The sequence below is a fragment of the Eretmochelys imbricata genome, chromosome 14 (genome assembly GCF_965152235.1).
Source record: "Eretmochelys imbricata isolate rEreImb1 chromosome 14, rEreImb1.hap1, whole genome shotgun sequence".
In the NCBI taxonomy this organism is placed as follows: domain Eukaryota; kingdom Metazoa; phylum Chordata; order Testudines; family Cheloniidae; genus Eretmochelys; species Eretmochelys imbricata.
In genome coordinates, this window is record NC_135585.1 from 55,360,720 (window position 1) to 55,376,728 (window position 16,009).

Consider the following 16,009-nt stretch of genomic DNA (forward strand, 5'->3'; position numbering starts at 1 on the left):
GGAGCCTATGCCCCATAACCCCCCATTCCCGGTCATGTGACCCTGAGATTTGGGGAACCCCCCATGTCCTTCGCCAGGGCCCCCCGCAACCACCGAAGTCTCTTAGGCATCTCTTCTATCAACATCCCCCTGAAACATCTGCCACCCTGAATCCTAGCCAGGGCTCCCCTGCTAGAAAGGACCCCCCAGACTCACCAGCCCCCCTCAATCCAACTGGACCCCAGGACCCTTCAGTGAACCCTGCCCCCAATTCCAGACACAGTTACACCCAGTTCCCCCAAAGAATCACCCCCAAATATCAGGCACTTGCTCCCCAAATTCTCTTTGAATGCTGTAAACTACCCCCCAGTTGGACATTCCCCCCCCCAGAAACGGGACCCCAAATTCTCCCTGAGCTTTCACCCTCAATTCTCTACCTGATCCCACTAACTTTCCAGTGCCCCTCACTCCCAACCTGCAGCCCCCTGCCCCCCCCAGCCCTGCTGGTGCCCCTCATTCAATCCTGACCCCCAGCTCCCCCCCCCCAAGGTTGAGGCCTCAGGTTTAACAGCCCATCCAGAGATACACAATGAGCCGCCCCCAGGTCAGCTGGGCCCAGGGCTGGGCCATTGATACCTGAATAGCTGAGTGTGTCACTGGCCATCCCGGCCACAATAGCACCCGGCCGGGGCATTCACCCCCCAACAGCCTGCTAAGTGCTGGGGGGCCAACCCCTGCCCCTCCCAGCCGGGAGAGATCCCAGGAGGCCTGGCTCCCAGCCCGCCCTGCCCTGACCACTGCCCCCCACCACCACAGCCAGGGAGAGAACCCAGGAGTCCTGGCTCCCAGCCCCCATGCCCTAACTACTGCCCCCTGCCCTACGCCCAGAGCCAGAAGAGAACCCAGGAGTCCTGGCTCCCATCCCACCCGGCATTAACCACTGACCCCTGCTCCCCTCCCACAGCTAGGGAGAGAACCCAGGAGTCTGGGCTCCCAGCCCCCCCTGCTCTAACCACCAGACCCCACTCTCTTCCCACAGCTAGGGAGAGAACCCAGGAGTCCTGGCTCCCATCCCACCTGGCATTAACCACTGCCCCCGCCCCCCGCTCCCTTCCCAGAGACGGGAATGAACCCAGGAGTCCTGGCTCCCAACCCCCGCTGCCCTAACCACTTCCCCCCTCCCCTCCCAGAGCCAGGGAGAGAACCCAGGAGTCCTGGCTCCCAGCCCCCCCAGCCCAGACAGCCCCGCCCCGCTCACGCCCATCACAGGCTGCAGAGTGATCAAAACCCGACCGAAACCAAGGGGAGATAAACCCAGGAGTCCTGGCTCCCCCGCCCCCTGGTGCCCCCCGCCCTCGCCCCGCACAATGTATCAAAGCCATTCTCTTGCTAAGCGCCCGGCTCTCACATCAATGGGGCAGCCCGGACCTTGATGGCTCCCCCGGGGGGCTGGCTTCCTGGCCGCCTCCGCTGCCTGTCCCCACGGGCCTCCCCCCAGCCCTTGGCCGTGAACCACCCGCCCCGGTCTCCCCAAACTCGGGGAGTGAGGCCGATGGGCCAGACTGAGGGGGGCTGGGAGCCAGGACGCCTGGGTTCTCTCCCGGCTCGGGAGGGCTAGGAGCCAACCAGGACGCCTGGGTTCTGCCATTGACTTTCTGAGCTGTCTTTAAAGGTCAAGTCAGTCATTTCACCCTTCTGCACCCCACTTCACTCATCCTGCCTGTAACCCTCCTCCCACACCGACCAGAGCCAGGGAGGGAACCCAGGAGTCCTGGTTCCCAGCTCCCTCCACTGCTCTTACCACTAGACCCCACTCCCCTCCCAGAGCCAGGGAGAGAACCCAGAAGTCCTGGCTCCCGGCCCCCACCCCACCCGACCACCAGTCCCCTCCCGGAGACCCCAGGAGTCCTGCCCCCCACTCTCAGCGTCCCCCCCGGCAGGCCTCGGGGCCATTGTCTGGAGCTAAGCGGGACCCATTGAGCGGCGATGGGGCACTTAGCGGGGGGGAGGGGGGGCGACCTTGGCAGAGCCCCTGGCTTTGATCCGGGTGGGAGGGGCCGGCTCCTTGGAGCTGAATCGGGGGAGGGAGTGGGGCAGCCAATGCTTGGGGTGGGGCCCGGCCAGGGAGGGGTTAACGAGGCGGGTTGGGGGGGGCAACACTGGCGCAGAGGCAGGAGCTGCTGCTTGCTTCTCCCGGACACCTGGGTTCCCTCCAGCCCTGCTTGGGTCCACCAGGCAACTAGGAGGTCAGAGGAGTGGGGGCTACGTTCTCCCGGACGCCTGGGTTTCCTGCACCCCTCTTGGGCTTCACCGGTCAACTAAGAGGTCAGAGGAGTGGGGGCTACGTTCTCTCGGACGCCTGGGTTCCCTCCACCCCCCTCCTTGGGTTTCACTGCTTGCCCAGGGGGTCCGAGGAGTGGCAGCCCCGTTGTCCCGGACTCCTGGGTCCCCAGCAGCTGCGCTCCTTCTGAACGCCTGGCTTCCACCCCCTGAACTTTCCCTGGATGCCTGGGTTCCTCTTGGACTTCGCCTTGGCAGGGAGTTAGGGGCCAGAATCTCTCGGTCGCCTGGGTTCTTACCAGCTCCTCCTGCTTAACCTTGGCCAGGACAGCATAGGAGGTAGGAGCCAAATTCTCCTGGACGCCTGGGTCTCTCACCAGCTGAGATTCACCAGGGACGCCTGGGTCCCACCGCTGGCTTAGCTGTATCCCCCGGACGCCTGGGTCCCTTACCAGCTGAGATTCACTTCAGACCCCTGGGTCCCCCCGCCGGCTGAGCTGCATCCCCCGGAAGCCTGGGTTCCCCCGCCAGCTGAGCTGCACCCCGGACGCCTGGGTCCCACCACTGGCTTATCTGCATCCCCTGGACGCCTGGGTCCCTCACCAGCTGAGATTCACTCCAGAAGCCTGGGTCCCCCCGCCGGCTGAGCTGCATCCCCTGGACGCCTGGGTCCCCCCGCTGGCTTAGCTTCACCCCGGACACCTGAGTCCCTTGGTGGCTGAGCTGCACCCCAGACACCTGGGTCCCACCACCGCAGAGCTTCACCCCGGACGCCTGGGTCCCGCCGCCCCCTCGGCCCGGTGGCCGTGGACTGAGCCGTGCCCTCGAGGTGGCCATCTCCCTGCGTCCCCTGGCCCGTCACCATGGCCGGCCACGTGGGGCAGGAACTGGGGCGCCCGTACCCCTTGGCGGGGCAGGGCCTGCACCTGGACGCCGTCCCGCCGGGCCCAGCCAACGCGCCCCACGAGGGGCCCGGCAGCTTCCTGCCTGAGGCCTACAATGGGGTGGCCCCCGGGCAGGGCTACGGCTACCGGCTGGACTACGGGCCGCAGGGGGGGCTCCTGGAGACGCAGCCGGGGGACCCCGCCGGGCACCAGGCCCTGCTCCGTGCCTGGTGCCCCTTCCCCATGGGCGGGGAGAGCTGGGCGCCCCCCTACGGCCCTGGCCAGCCGGCTGCGGCCTACGAAGGCCTGAAGCCTGACGTCAAGCCGGAGCGGGAGTGTGGCCAACAGGGCCCCATCTACGGGCACCCGGCCCAGGCCTGGGGGGGCTGCTTCCTGCCCCAGGCCGCCGCCCGCCCCCTGGCCACCCTGCCCGCTCCGCCCCCAGGCCCCGCGGGCGAGGGGGGCGAGGGCAGCGGGGCCAGCAGCCCCCGGAGCGATGGCAGCGGGGGCAGCCCCGGGGCGCCGGCGGCCCCCGGCGAGGTCAAGGCGGACGAGGCCGAGAGCGGGGATGAGGTACGGACAGGCTCTGGGGCTGGGCGAGATCCTGGGGGTGGATCTCCCGAGATCCCAGCAGATCCCCTGAGCTACGGACCGGGTCCCTCGGGATCTCTGCTGGATCCACCCTGGGGTGCGAGAGAGATCCCAGCCGATCCCGCCACACCTCAGCTGGGCAGAGTTTGGGACAGGAAGTGGAGTAGAGTCCCGGATCCCAGCTCCCCCTGCTCTAACCTCTAGGGCCCCACGCCCCTCCCAGAGTTGGGGAGAGAGCCCAGGAGTCCTGGCTCCCAGCCCCCACTGCTCTAACCACTAGGCCCCCACGCCCCTCCCAGAGCTGGGGAGAGAACCCAGGAGTCCTAGCTCCCAGCCTCCCTCCCCCACTCGGGCTAGGCCCTGTGTCCAGCTGCCCCAAAGGAAGATATGTTCCTGCTCTCTAATTGGGACTCCTCCCTGATTTACAATCACCCGTGAATTCCCCTTGAGGGCACTGGCCCAGGCCCACTCCCCAGCCCAAAGGGGCTGGGAGCCAGGACTCCTGGGTTCTCTCCTGGTTCAGGGAGTGGAATGGGGCCGGTGGTTAGAGTAGGGGGGGCTGGGAGCCAGGATTCCTGGGTTCTCTCCCAGCTCGGGGAGGGGAGTGGGGCCTAGTGGTTTGAGCAGGGGGGCTGGGAGCCAGGACTCCTGGGTTCTCTCCCTGGCTCGGGGAGGGGAGTAGGGGCTAGCGGTTAGAGTGCGGGGGCTGGGAACCGGGACACAACTTCCCTCCTTGTCCCGAAGGCGGGCGGGTGTCACCCATCCGCTGTTCCCCAGAGCTGACCGCAGTGCGGGCAGGGCTGGTCAGACAGGTGCGGGGTCGTTGTCATTCCTGAGCGATGGGGCCATTGCCTGGGTGATGGGAACAGATCCTCCACCCAGCGCCCCAGGTCTCCCAACACAGGGGCAGGAGCCAGAACTCCTGGGTTCACTCCTGGCTCTGGGAGGGGAGTGGGGTCTAGTGGTTAGAGCAGGGGGGCTGGGAGCCAGGACTCCGGGGTTCTGTCCCCGGCTAGGTGGGGAGGGGCTGTGGGTGTGTCAGGAATGGACGATCTCAAGCCGCTCAGCCGGGGCAGTTGTTACCCGTGCTCCATCTGTGTCCTGAGCCCTGGGACTTGAGCGGCCAGATTCCTGCCAGATGATCGCGGGGCCAGAGCCCTGGCTCCAGGCTGGAAACTCCCCCCGCACCAAGCTCTGCCGGTGCCCCCCCACTCCAGACCGCAGCCCCCTGCTAGCCCAGCCCTGCGGTCTGTCCCCGGCTCTGGGAGGGGAGGGGTCTCGTGGTTAGAGTGGGGGCAGGGCGGGGAGCCAGGACGCCTGGGTTCTCTCCCTGCCCCTCCCCACTGACAGGCCCCCGTCCCCTTCCCCAGGAGACCCCCAGCACGGAGGAGATGGAGCAGTTTGCCAAGGAGCTGAAGCACAAGAGGATCACGCTGGGGTTCACGCAGGCCGACGTGGGGCTGGCCCTGGGTGTGCTGTATGGTGGGTGTCACTGGGGGGGCTCCCGGACGCTGGGGTCCATTCCTGGACGGGCTGGGGGGACGCCAGGGCCCATTCACAGGGTGCGGAGTGTCCCTGGACACCTGGGCCCATTTCCAAGGGGGTGTGGGGGCAGGGCCCAGATGCCAGGGTCCGTTCACAGGGCAGGGGAGTGTCCCTAGACACCTGGGCCCATTTCCAAGGGGGTGTGGGGGCAGGGCCCAGATGCCAGGGTCCGTTCACAGGGCAGGGGGGTGTCCCTAGACACCTGGGCCCATTTCCAAGGGGGTGTGGGGGCGGGGCCCGGATGCCAGGGTCCGTTCACAGGGCAGGGGGGTGTCCCTAGACTCCTGGGCCCATTTCCAAGGGGGTGTGGGGGCGGGGCCCGGATGCCAGGGTCCGTTCACAGGGCAGGGGGGTGTCCCTAGACTCCTGGGCCCATTTCCAAGGGGGTGTGGGGGCGGGGCCCGGATGCCAGGGTCCGTTCACAGGGCAGGGGGGTGTCCCTAGACTCCTGGGCCCATTTCCAAGGGGGTGTGGGGGCGGGGCCCGGATGCCAGGGTCCGTTCACCGGGCAGGGGGGTGTCCCTAGACACCTGGGCCCATTTCCAAGGGGGTGTGGGGGATGTTCCAGGACGCCGGGGTCCGTTCAGAGAGCAGGGGCTCCCCCCCACCCAGGTAAAACGGCTGGGGCGGGGGTTGCCCGTTGGGTCCGGGCAAGGCTGCCCCCGCCCTCGGCCCTGACCCCCCCCCCCGCCCCCCAGGGAAGATGTTCAGCCAGACGACCATCTGCCGCTTCGAGGCCCTGCAGCTGAGCTTCAAGAACATGTGCAAGCTGAAACCGCTCCTGCAGCGCTGGCTGGACGAGGCCGACGGCAACGCCAACCTGCAGGAGGTGGGTGGGGGGGCCCGGGGGGGGCTGGGTGGGATTTGGGGGGGCACCTGTGGATTGACATCATGGGGGGGCTGGGCCCAGAAGGGTGGTTGGCATGTTGGGGAGGGGGGGAGGCAACAGCCTGCTGTGTTTCGGGGGGAGGTTGTGGGGGACCTGGGGGTTGGGGGGACTGGGGGGAGGATGGGCTGCTCTGAGGGGGGGCTGGGATGAGTGGACGGGTTGGTGTGCTGGGGGGCAATGGCCTGCTGGGGGGCTGCTGGTGTGACTCGGGGGGACAGGGGCAGGGGATGCTGGGTTGACTCTGGGAGGGACTAGGCTGGGTGGGATACTGGGGTGACTTGGGGGGGAATGGGGGAGACGGGGCAGGCTGGGGGGCTGGGGGGTGACTCTGTGGGGGTTCCCATGTCTAAGGGGGCAATGGCCTTCTGGGGTGACTATGGGGGGGGAATCTGGGGGTGGGGAGGGCTGGAGGGGCCCTGGGATGACTGGGGGAGGTTGGTGGCTTTGGAGCGGGCAGCCGTGTTAGTCTGCATCAGCAAAAACAAGGAGGCGCCCCTAGAGACTCTAACAGATTTATTTGGGCATAAGATGAGTCGGGGGTGCTGTAGTGACTCTCCGGGGGGAGGGCGCTGGGGTGACCGGGAATAGGGAGATGGGGGGGAGTCGGGGCGCCACGGTGACTCGACAGGGGGACGGGGGAGTCGGGGCGCCGCGGTGACTCTGCGGGGGGACGGGGGGAGTCGGGGCGCCGCGGTGACTCTGCGGGGGAGTCGGGGCGCCGCGGTGACTCTGCGGGGACGGGGGGAGTCGGGGCGCTGCGGTGACTCTGCGGGGGGAGTCGGGGTGTGACGGTGACTCTGCGGGGGGATGGGGGGAGTCGGGGGCGCCGCGGTGACTCTGCGGGGGGACGGGGGAAGTCAGGGCGTGACGGTGACTCTGCGGGGGGAGTCGGGGCGTGACGGGTGACTCTGCGGGGGGACGGGGGGAGTCGGGGCGCCGCGGTGACTCTGCGGGGGGACGGGGGAGTCGGGGCGCCGCGGTGACTCTGCGGGGGGAGTCGGGGCGCCGCGGTGACTCTGCGGGGGGACGGGGGAGTCGGGGCGCTGCGGTGACTCTGCGGGGGGAGTCGGGGTGTGACGGTGACTCTGCGGGGGGATGGGGGGAGTCGGGGGCGCCGCGGTGACTCTGCGGGGGGACGGGGGAAGTCAGGGCGTGACGGTGACTCTGCGGGGGGAGTCAGGGGCGTGACGGTGACTCTGCGGGGGGACGGGGGAGTCGGGGCGCCGCGGTGACTCTGCGGGGGGAGTCGGGGCGCCGCGGGTGACTCTGCGGGGGGACGGGGGGAAGTCAGGGGCGTTGACGGTGACTCTGCGGGGGGAGTCAGGGGCGTGACGGGTGACTCTGCGGGGGGAGTCAGGGGCGTGACGGTGACTCTGCGGGGGGACGGGGGAGTCGGGGCGCTGCGGTGACTCTGCGGGGGGAGTCAGGGGCGTGACGGTGACTCTGCGGGGGGACGGGGGAGTCGGGGCGCTGCGGTGACTCTGCGGGGGAGTCAGGGGCGTGACGGTGACTCTGCGGGGGGACGGGGGAGTCGGGGCGCTGCGGTGACTCTGCAGGGGAGTCGGGGCGCCGCGGTGACTCTGCGGGGGGACGGGGGGAAGTCAGGGCGTGACGGTGACTCTGCGGGGGGAGTCAGGGGCGTGACGGTGACTCTGCGGTGGGAGTCGGGGGCGTGACGGTGACTCTGCGGGGGGAGTCAGGGGCGTGACGGTGACCTCTGTGGGGGGACGGGGGGAGTCGGGGGTGTGACGGTGACTCTGCGGGGGGAGTCAGGGGCGTGACGGTGACTCTGCGGGGGACGGGGGAGTCGGGGCGCTTGCGGTGACTCTGCGGGGGGAGTCGGGGCGCCGCGGGTGACTCTGCGGGGGGACGGGGGGAAGTCAGGGCGTGACGGTGACTCTGCGGGGGGAGTCAGGGGCGTGATGGTGACTCTGCGGGGGGGACGGGGGAGTCGGGGCGCCGCGGTGACTCTGCGGGGGAGTCGGGGCGCCGCGGTGACTCTGCGGGGGACGGGGGGAAGTCAGGGCGTGACGGTGACTCTGTGGGGGAGTCGGGGCGTGACGGTGACTCTGCGGGGGGAGTCAGGGGCGTGACGGTGACTCGACGGGGGGAGTCGGGGCGCCGCGGTGACTCTGCGGGGGAGTCAGGGGCGTGACGGTGACTCTGCGGGGGGACGGGGGGAAGTCAGGGCGTGACGGTGACTCTGCGGGGGGAGTCAGGGGCGTGACGGTGACTCTGCGGGGGGACGGGGGAGTCAGGGCGTGACGGTGACTCTGCGGGGGGAGTCGGGGCGCCGCGGTGACTCTGCGGGGGGGACGGGGGGAAGTCAGGGCGTGACGGTGACTCTGCGGGGGGAGTCAGGGGCGTGACGGTGACTCGACGGAGGGGACGGGGGACTCGGGGCGCCGCGGTGACTCTGCGGGGGGAGTCAGGGGCGTGACGGTGACTCTGCGGGGGGAGTCAGGGGCGTGACGGTGGACTCGACGGGGGGAGTCGGGGTGCCGCGGTGACTCTGCGGGGGGTGCCCCGCCTGTCCCCCAGATGTGCAGCATGGAGAGCGCCCTGCTCCAGGCCCGCAAGCGGAAGCGAACCAGCATCGAGACGGCGGCGAGGGGCTCCCTGGAGAGCTACTTTCTGCGCTGCCCCAAGCCAGCCTGCAGGAGATCGTCCCACATCGCCCACGACCTGCACCTCGACAAGGACGTGAGTCCCGGGGGGCCGGTGCGCAGGGAGGGGCGCCGCGGGGGGGAGGGTACTGGGGGCCGTGTGTGCATGGAGGGCTGCGGGTTCGGGGGCTGTGGGGGGGGTGCGGCACGGGGGAGCTGTGGGGGGGAGGGGTGCAGGAGACTGCGTGTGCATGGGGGGCATGGGGAGGGGGGCTATGTGCACGGAGGGCTGCGAGTGAGGGGGCTGTGTGGGGGAGGGGGTGCAGGACGCTGTGGGGGGGCGCGGGGGCAGCCCATCCCATGGCGCTGACGTCTGTCCGTCTGTCCCCCCCCAGGTGGTCCGCGTCTGGTTCTGCAACCGCCGGCAGAAGGGGGAAGCGCAGCGGGGGCTGCTCCGGGCGCGACGACTGCGAGGGGGGGCCCCTGCCCTTCGCTCCCTCGCCCGGCCAGCTGCCGGGGCCCCCCATGGGGCACCACCCTCCGCCCCCCCAGGGCTACAACGCCGCCGCCTTCGCCGCCCTCTACGTGCCCCAGTTCCACCACGGGGGGGAGCCCTTCGACCCCACTCCCCCTGGGCCCCCCCTCATGGGCCACCCCATGCACTCCACCTGAGCGCCAGGGGGCTGGGGGTGGGGCGGGCGGACCCTGGCAGGAGGGTCAGGGTGGGGGATTTTAACTGGAAACCCCCCCCACCCTTGCTTAACTTTAAGGCAAGGGATTGTGTGTCAATTTCTCGGGAGGGGGATGATTTGCGCACCCCTCCCCCCATTTTTTATTTTAAGGCAAGGGATTGTGGGTACGTTTTTATTTACAGGCAAATCTTCCCCCTCCCCCCCAGTCTGAAAGGCCTCAAGGCAGGGGGAAGGACTGGTTCTAGATCAGCCTTGTGTAGACCGAGCAAGCGTTCTCGAGCCAGCACCCCATCTTGGCTCTAGAGGCTCTGGGCCGCAAACACCTCCCAACCAGGCAGACTCTAGAAGTGGGATGTTCTCAGTGTGCTCTAGAACCTCACCCTGTCCCAGCCATCTGAGGTCTAGAACAGCTCCAGCCTCTCAGTGGGACAATCTTGAGCCGATGGTGTTCTAGGTACCTCAACGGGAGACTCCAGAAAGTCCTGTAATATCTTTATAGGGCTAGAATAGCTAAGAAAGCTCTGGTGGCTCGATTCCTGTCAGCTCCTTTCAGGTATCTTGGGGAGCAAGTCATGGATCTAGAACCATGAGGAATCCAGAACATCGGCACTTTCAAGGTGGGAGGGTTCTAGTGTAACCATGAATACTTTGCAATCAGGCCATCCACGCCGAGAGCCTCTGGTGTGATCTAGAACCTCCCGTGTAGCCCAACGGTGGGTAGGGGCTCTAGAACATCCAGGTGAAACTAGAACTCCATCCCGGTGAGCTTCCATCAACCTCTGTGTATGAGATCTAGACCAGGGCTTCTCAAACTCATTGCACTGTGACTCCCTTCTGAAAACAAAAATTACTACGTGACCCCAAGGGGGGGGGGGGGAACTGAAGCCTGAGTCCACCTGATTCCCACTGTCCCGTGTGGGGGAGCCAAAGCCTGAGCCCCCCGCCCTGGGCAGGGTAGGGGTCAAAGCCAAAGGCTTCAGCCCCAGCCAGGGGGCCTGTAACCTGATCCCCACCACCCAAGGGTGAATCCCTTGGGCTTCAGCCCCATGCACCAGCAAGTCTAAGCAGTCCTGGTGACCCCCTTAAAATGGGGTCCCGACCCACAGTTTGAGAACCACTGATCTAGACTAACCCCTCTGGCTCTAGAACCCAGTCACCCACTTCTGAGGCCTCCTCCCATGGAGGGTCTGGGGCAGGGGTGTCCAAACCCTATCTCCCCTTCAGGAACCTCAGGTTGCAGGGGGGACAGTCCAGAGCTGCAGCAGCTCGTTGTCGACTCTAGAACGAGTACAGTCAGTCTAGAACCTTGCTCCATTTTCCAAAGACGTCACTATACTGAACCACAGTGATTCCAGAACCAACATGCGTCAAGTCTAGACCCGCAGTGACTCCAGAACCAGGACAGGAGGAATTTAGAACCACTGTGACTCCAGAACCACGCAACCCCCTCCAGCCTCCTGAGTGTCTGGCTGCCCTGCAACAACCCCCAGGGACCCCACAGCCCCCCATCTCTCATCCCAGGAACCCTCAGGGTTTTTTTTTTTTCTAGATCAGCCACATTCCTCTAGACTTTGTAGCTCTTTTTTAGGGAATGGTGTAAATAGTGTAAGACTCTTTTTCTCCAGCAGGAGGTGATAAAGTCCTGACCCCTCTGGCTGCATCCCTACCATCTGCTCCGTGCCCCCCCCCCATCTTTTCTCCCTCTTTTTTTTGCTGCCGAATCTGATGTGGGGAAAGTGATCTGGGTTTTACTGGGCCGGGGGCGAGAATCCCGGGCGTGTCTTGACGGGAAGCTGCTGCATGCTCGCACCCACCCCCCTCTCGGTGCCTTATTAAATGACTCGTTACCCAAACGCCGTGTGGTGTCCGTGTCTGGCTTTGTAACATGAGGAAAAACACCCTCTCCTGCCCCGCTCCCCGCAGCCCAGCACCCTGCTCCCCGCAGCCCAGCGCCCCCTGCCGAGCCCCCCGCCCTGCTCCTGCAGCACAGAGCCAGGGCCGGCGCCCCGTCTTGTTTCCCAGGCAGGGCTCGTGCAGGTCCAAGATCCAGCAGGCCACTGACTCAGGGTGGGGCCTTGCCTGGCAGGATTTAACCCCCCCAAGGCCACCTGCCTCGGCTACCTTCCCAGCCAGGAAACCCCCTGCCCTGGGCTAGCACCGCAGCCCTGACCCTGCCTCTTCTCACTGGGGTGGGTGTAATAGGAAAAGACTGAAGCTCAGGTCACTGGGGCAGCAAGAGAGTCCTGGCTCCCAGCCCCCCCTGCTTTAACCACTAGGCCCCACTCCTCTCCCAGAGCTGGGGACAGAACCCAGGAGTCCCAGCTCCCAGCTGCCCCCTGCTCTAACCACTAGACCCCACTCTCCTCCCCGGGGGACACAGCCCAGGAGTCCTGGTTCCCAGCTCCCCTCCCCGCTCTAACCACTAGACCCTACTACCCTCCCCACCTGAACCCGGGCCACACAGAGATCTGCCTGCAGGTTCGGTTTGGTTGTGATCGACCGGATCCGAGGAAGCGACAGCTGTGGCCAGCAGGGAATGGGACCGCACTGTAGATGATGGATTTGCGAGGGGGTCTTGATCTCCCAACTCCCTGCCCCGCTGAGCCACAGTTCCCCTCTGGGGGTGCGCTCCTCGGCTTCTCCTGCCCCCCGGAGGGTCAATTCCCAGGCTTGCAATACCAGCCTCCCGCGATCAGGCGCGCAGGAGCTGAGGAGGGACCTAGGCACATATAGGGTGCTCTGTGCTGCAGCAAATTTGGAGTGGGCGGGCAGCTACACACAAACCATTCGCCAGGGGTTGGTTTTTGTGGCACATGTTAGACTGCAATGGGCACAAGTGGAGCGGGACGGTGGAAGAAAAACAAACAGGTGATCAGTTAGAAACACCCCCCCCACCTTTTTTTTTGGTGCCAGAGCAAAAGAAGGAAAAATAACAGAGGGAGAGGTGGATCCGCGTCTCCGCCCGCGGCGCGGCGGGGGGAGCCATTCACCAGCGTCGTGGGCGGGAAAGGTCCGGTTTAGGAGTAGGAAGAACCCCGTTTTAGAACAGGCTGAAAAATCCAGTTTTTCTGGCCTTTCTGGCGCGTTTTCACTCCCTTCTTTTCCGTCTCCCCTCCCCTGGAAGGAAGAAGGGAGCGGGGAAGCGGCTCCGTGGGAGGCCATGACGACTGGGTGTATTCGCACGGGGAAATCCAGGCGCAGGGAGAAGCGGCTGCTACGGAAAGAAGGAGGGAATGGGGTGTAAAGGCTGGCAGATGAATCAATCGCACGGGGGTTGGATGCCCTCCTGGAGCCCTCGTGGGGCGTGGAAACGGCCAGGTCACCTCCTCGTGCGAGGCTGCACAGCTGCCTTGTTTGTCACGAGGGCCGCGTGTGGCCTCTGCGAGCCGCTGCGTCGATGTCCATGCTGCGCACGAGCGCCAAATGCTCTGAGGAGGCACCGGGCCAACGCCCGGCCCTGATTGAGAGCGAAAGCCCGGCCCGGTTAGTGTGAGGCACTGCTCAGGCATCGGCCCTCCATTGGCTCTCAGCCCACCGGGCACATTTTCACAAGCCACAGCTCACGTGCGCTGGGGCTGGATTGTGGAGCCGGTGCCCCGTGTCCCATTCCCTGTAGGGGAACAGAAATCCAGCCCAGAGGGATGTGTTCGGCTCCCAGGTTTGCACAATCGTCTTGGCACTTTTGCACAAGTCACGAGTCGGGCATCTCTTGTTTCCATCGCCAGCCACGTGCCCGGCTTACGTTTCTTGCTTCAGGCTCCTCGGCTGTTTTCGCCCAGTCCCCACTTGGCTGGCACGGTGGCACTAGCCGCTGGGCACGCACAATCGCCTGGCACATTTCAGCCAGTCATTGCTTGTCTCCCACGATTTCACCAGTCCCTTCTAAGGTGTCATGTTTCACCAGTCACTGCCCGTGCGCGCACACAATCGCCAGGCCCGGTGTCACCAGTCACTGCCCGTGCGCACACAATCGCCAGGCCCCGGTGTCACCACTCCCTGCCCGTGCGCGCCACACAATCGCCAGGCCCGGGTGTCAGCCACTCCCTGCCCGTGTGCGCGCACACAATCGCCAGGCCCGGTGTCACCACTCCCTGCCCGACGTGCGCGCACAGACAATCGCCAGGCCCGGTGTCACCAGTCACTGCCCGTGCAGCGCACACAATCGCCAGGCCCGGTCGTCACCAGTCACTGCCTCGTGCGCGCACACAATCGCCAGGCCCGGTGTCACCAGTCACTGCCCGTGAGCTGCGCACACAATCGCCAGGCCGGTGTCACCACTCCCTGCCCCGGTGCGCGCACACAATCGCCAGGCCCGGTGTCACCAGTCACTGCCCGTGCGCGCACACAATCGCCAGGCCCGGTGTCACCAGTCACTGCCCGTGCGCGCACACAATCGCCAGGCCCGGTGTCACCAGTCACTGCCCGTGCGCGCACACAATCGCCAGGCCCGGTGTCACCAGTCACTGCCCGTGCGCGCACACAATCGCCAAGGACCCGGTGTCACCAGTCACTGCCCGTGCGCGCACACAATCGCCAGGCCCGGATGTCACCAGTCACTGCCCGTGCGCGCACACAATCGCCAGGCCCGGTGTCACCAGTCCACTGCCCGTGCGCGCACCACAATCGCCCAGCCCGGTGTCACCAGTCACTGCCCGTAGCGCGCACACAATCGCCAGGCCCGGTGTCACCAGTCACTGCCCTGTGCGCGCACACAATCGCCAGGCCCGGTGTCACCACTCCCTGCCCGTGCGCGCACACAATCGCCAGGCCCGGTGTCACCACTCCCTGCCCGTGCGCGCACCACAATCGCCAGCGCCCGGTGTCACCACTCCCTGCCCGGCTGCGCGCACACAATCGCCAGGGCCCGGTGTCACCACTCCCTGCCCGTGCGCGCACACAATCGCCAGGCCCGGTGTCACCACTCCCTGCCCGTGCGCACACACAATCGCCAGGCCCGGTGTCACCACTCCCTGCCCGTGCGCACACACAATCGCCAGGCCCAGTGTCACCAGTCACTGCCCGTGCGCACACAATCGCCAGGCCCGGTGTCACCAGTCACTGCCCGTGCGCACACACAATCGCCAGGCCCGGTGGTCACCAGTCACTGCCCGTGCGCGCACACAATCGCCAGGCCTCGGTGTCACCAGTCACTGCCCGTGCGCACACAATCGCCAGGCCCGGTGTCACCAGTTCACTGCCCGTGCGCACACAATCGCCAGGCCCGGTGTCACCAGTCACTGCCCGTGCGCACACAATCGCCAGGCCCTGGTGTCACCAGTCACTGTCCGTGCGCACACAATCGCCAGGCCCGGTGTCATCAGTCACTGTCCGTGCGCACACACAATCGCCAGGCCCGGTGTCACCAGTCCCTGCCCGTGCGCACACACAATCGCCTGGCCCGGTGTCACCAGTCACTGCCCGTGCGCGCACAATCGCCAGGCCCGGTGTCACCAGTCACTGCCCGTGCGCACACACAATCGCCAGGCCCGGTGTCACCAGTCACTGCCCGTGCGCAGCACACAATCGCCAGGCCCGGTGTCACCAGTCCACTGCCCGTGCGCGCACACAATCGCCAGGCCCGGTGTCACCAGTCACTGCCCGTGCGCGCACACAATCGCCAGGCCCGGTTGTCACCAGTCACTGCCCCGTGCGCGCACACAATCGCCAGGCCCGGTGTCACCAGTCGACTGCCCGTGCGCGCACACAATCGCCAGGCCCGGTGTCACCAGTCACTGCCCGTGACGCGCACACAATCGCCCAGGCCCGGTGTCATCAGTCACTGTCCGTGCGCGCACACAATCGCCAGGCCCGGTGTCATCAGTCACTGTCCGTGGCGCACACACAATCGCCAAGCCCGGTGTCACCAGTCACTGCCCGTGCGCGCACAATCGCCAGGCCCGGTGTCACCAGTCACTGCCCGTGCGCGCACAATCGCCAGGCCCGGTGTCACCAGTCCCTGCCCGTGCGCGCACACAATCGCCAGGCCCGGTGTCCACCAGTCCTGCCCGTGCGCGCACACAATCGCCAGGCCCGGGTGTCATCAGTCACTGTCCGTGCGCACACACTAATCGCCAGGCCCGGTGTCACCAGTCACTGCCCGTGCGCGCACAATCGCCAGGCCGGTGTCATCAGTCACTGTCCGTGCGCACACAATCGCCAGGCCGGTGTCACCACTCCCTGCCCATCTTGCACCGTCTCCAGTCTCCTGGCCGCCCCGTGCTCCCCTGCCCGCGGCTACGTGCGGCAGCCCCCGCAGCGGAAGTCGGCCTCCTGGACGGCGCTGTAGCTGCAGCCCACGCAGGCCACGTGGAACCAGGCGTCGCAGCCGTCGCACTGCACCCACTGCACCGTCTCGTCCTGGGGCAGGCGGCAGCGTGGGGCCGCGCAGGGCTCCGCAGCCAGCAGCGTCTGCGAGAAACACCTGGCAGGTGTCACGCAGCGGGTGCTTCCGCGGCCAGCCCCCGCCGCTTCCTGCAACGGGACGGGAGAGGTGAGTGACGCTGGGCCTCCCCATCTAGGGGGCACCGGCTCCGATCCAGCCCA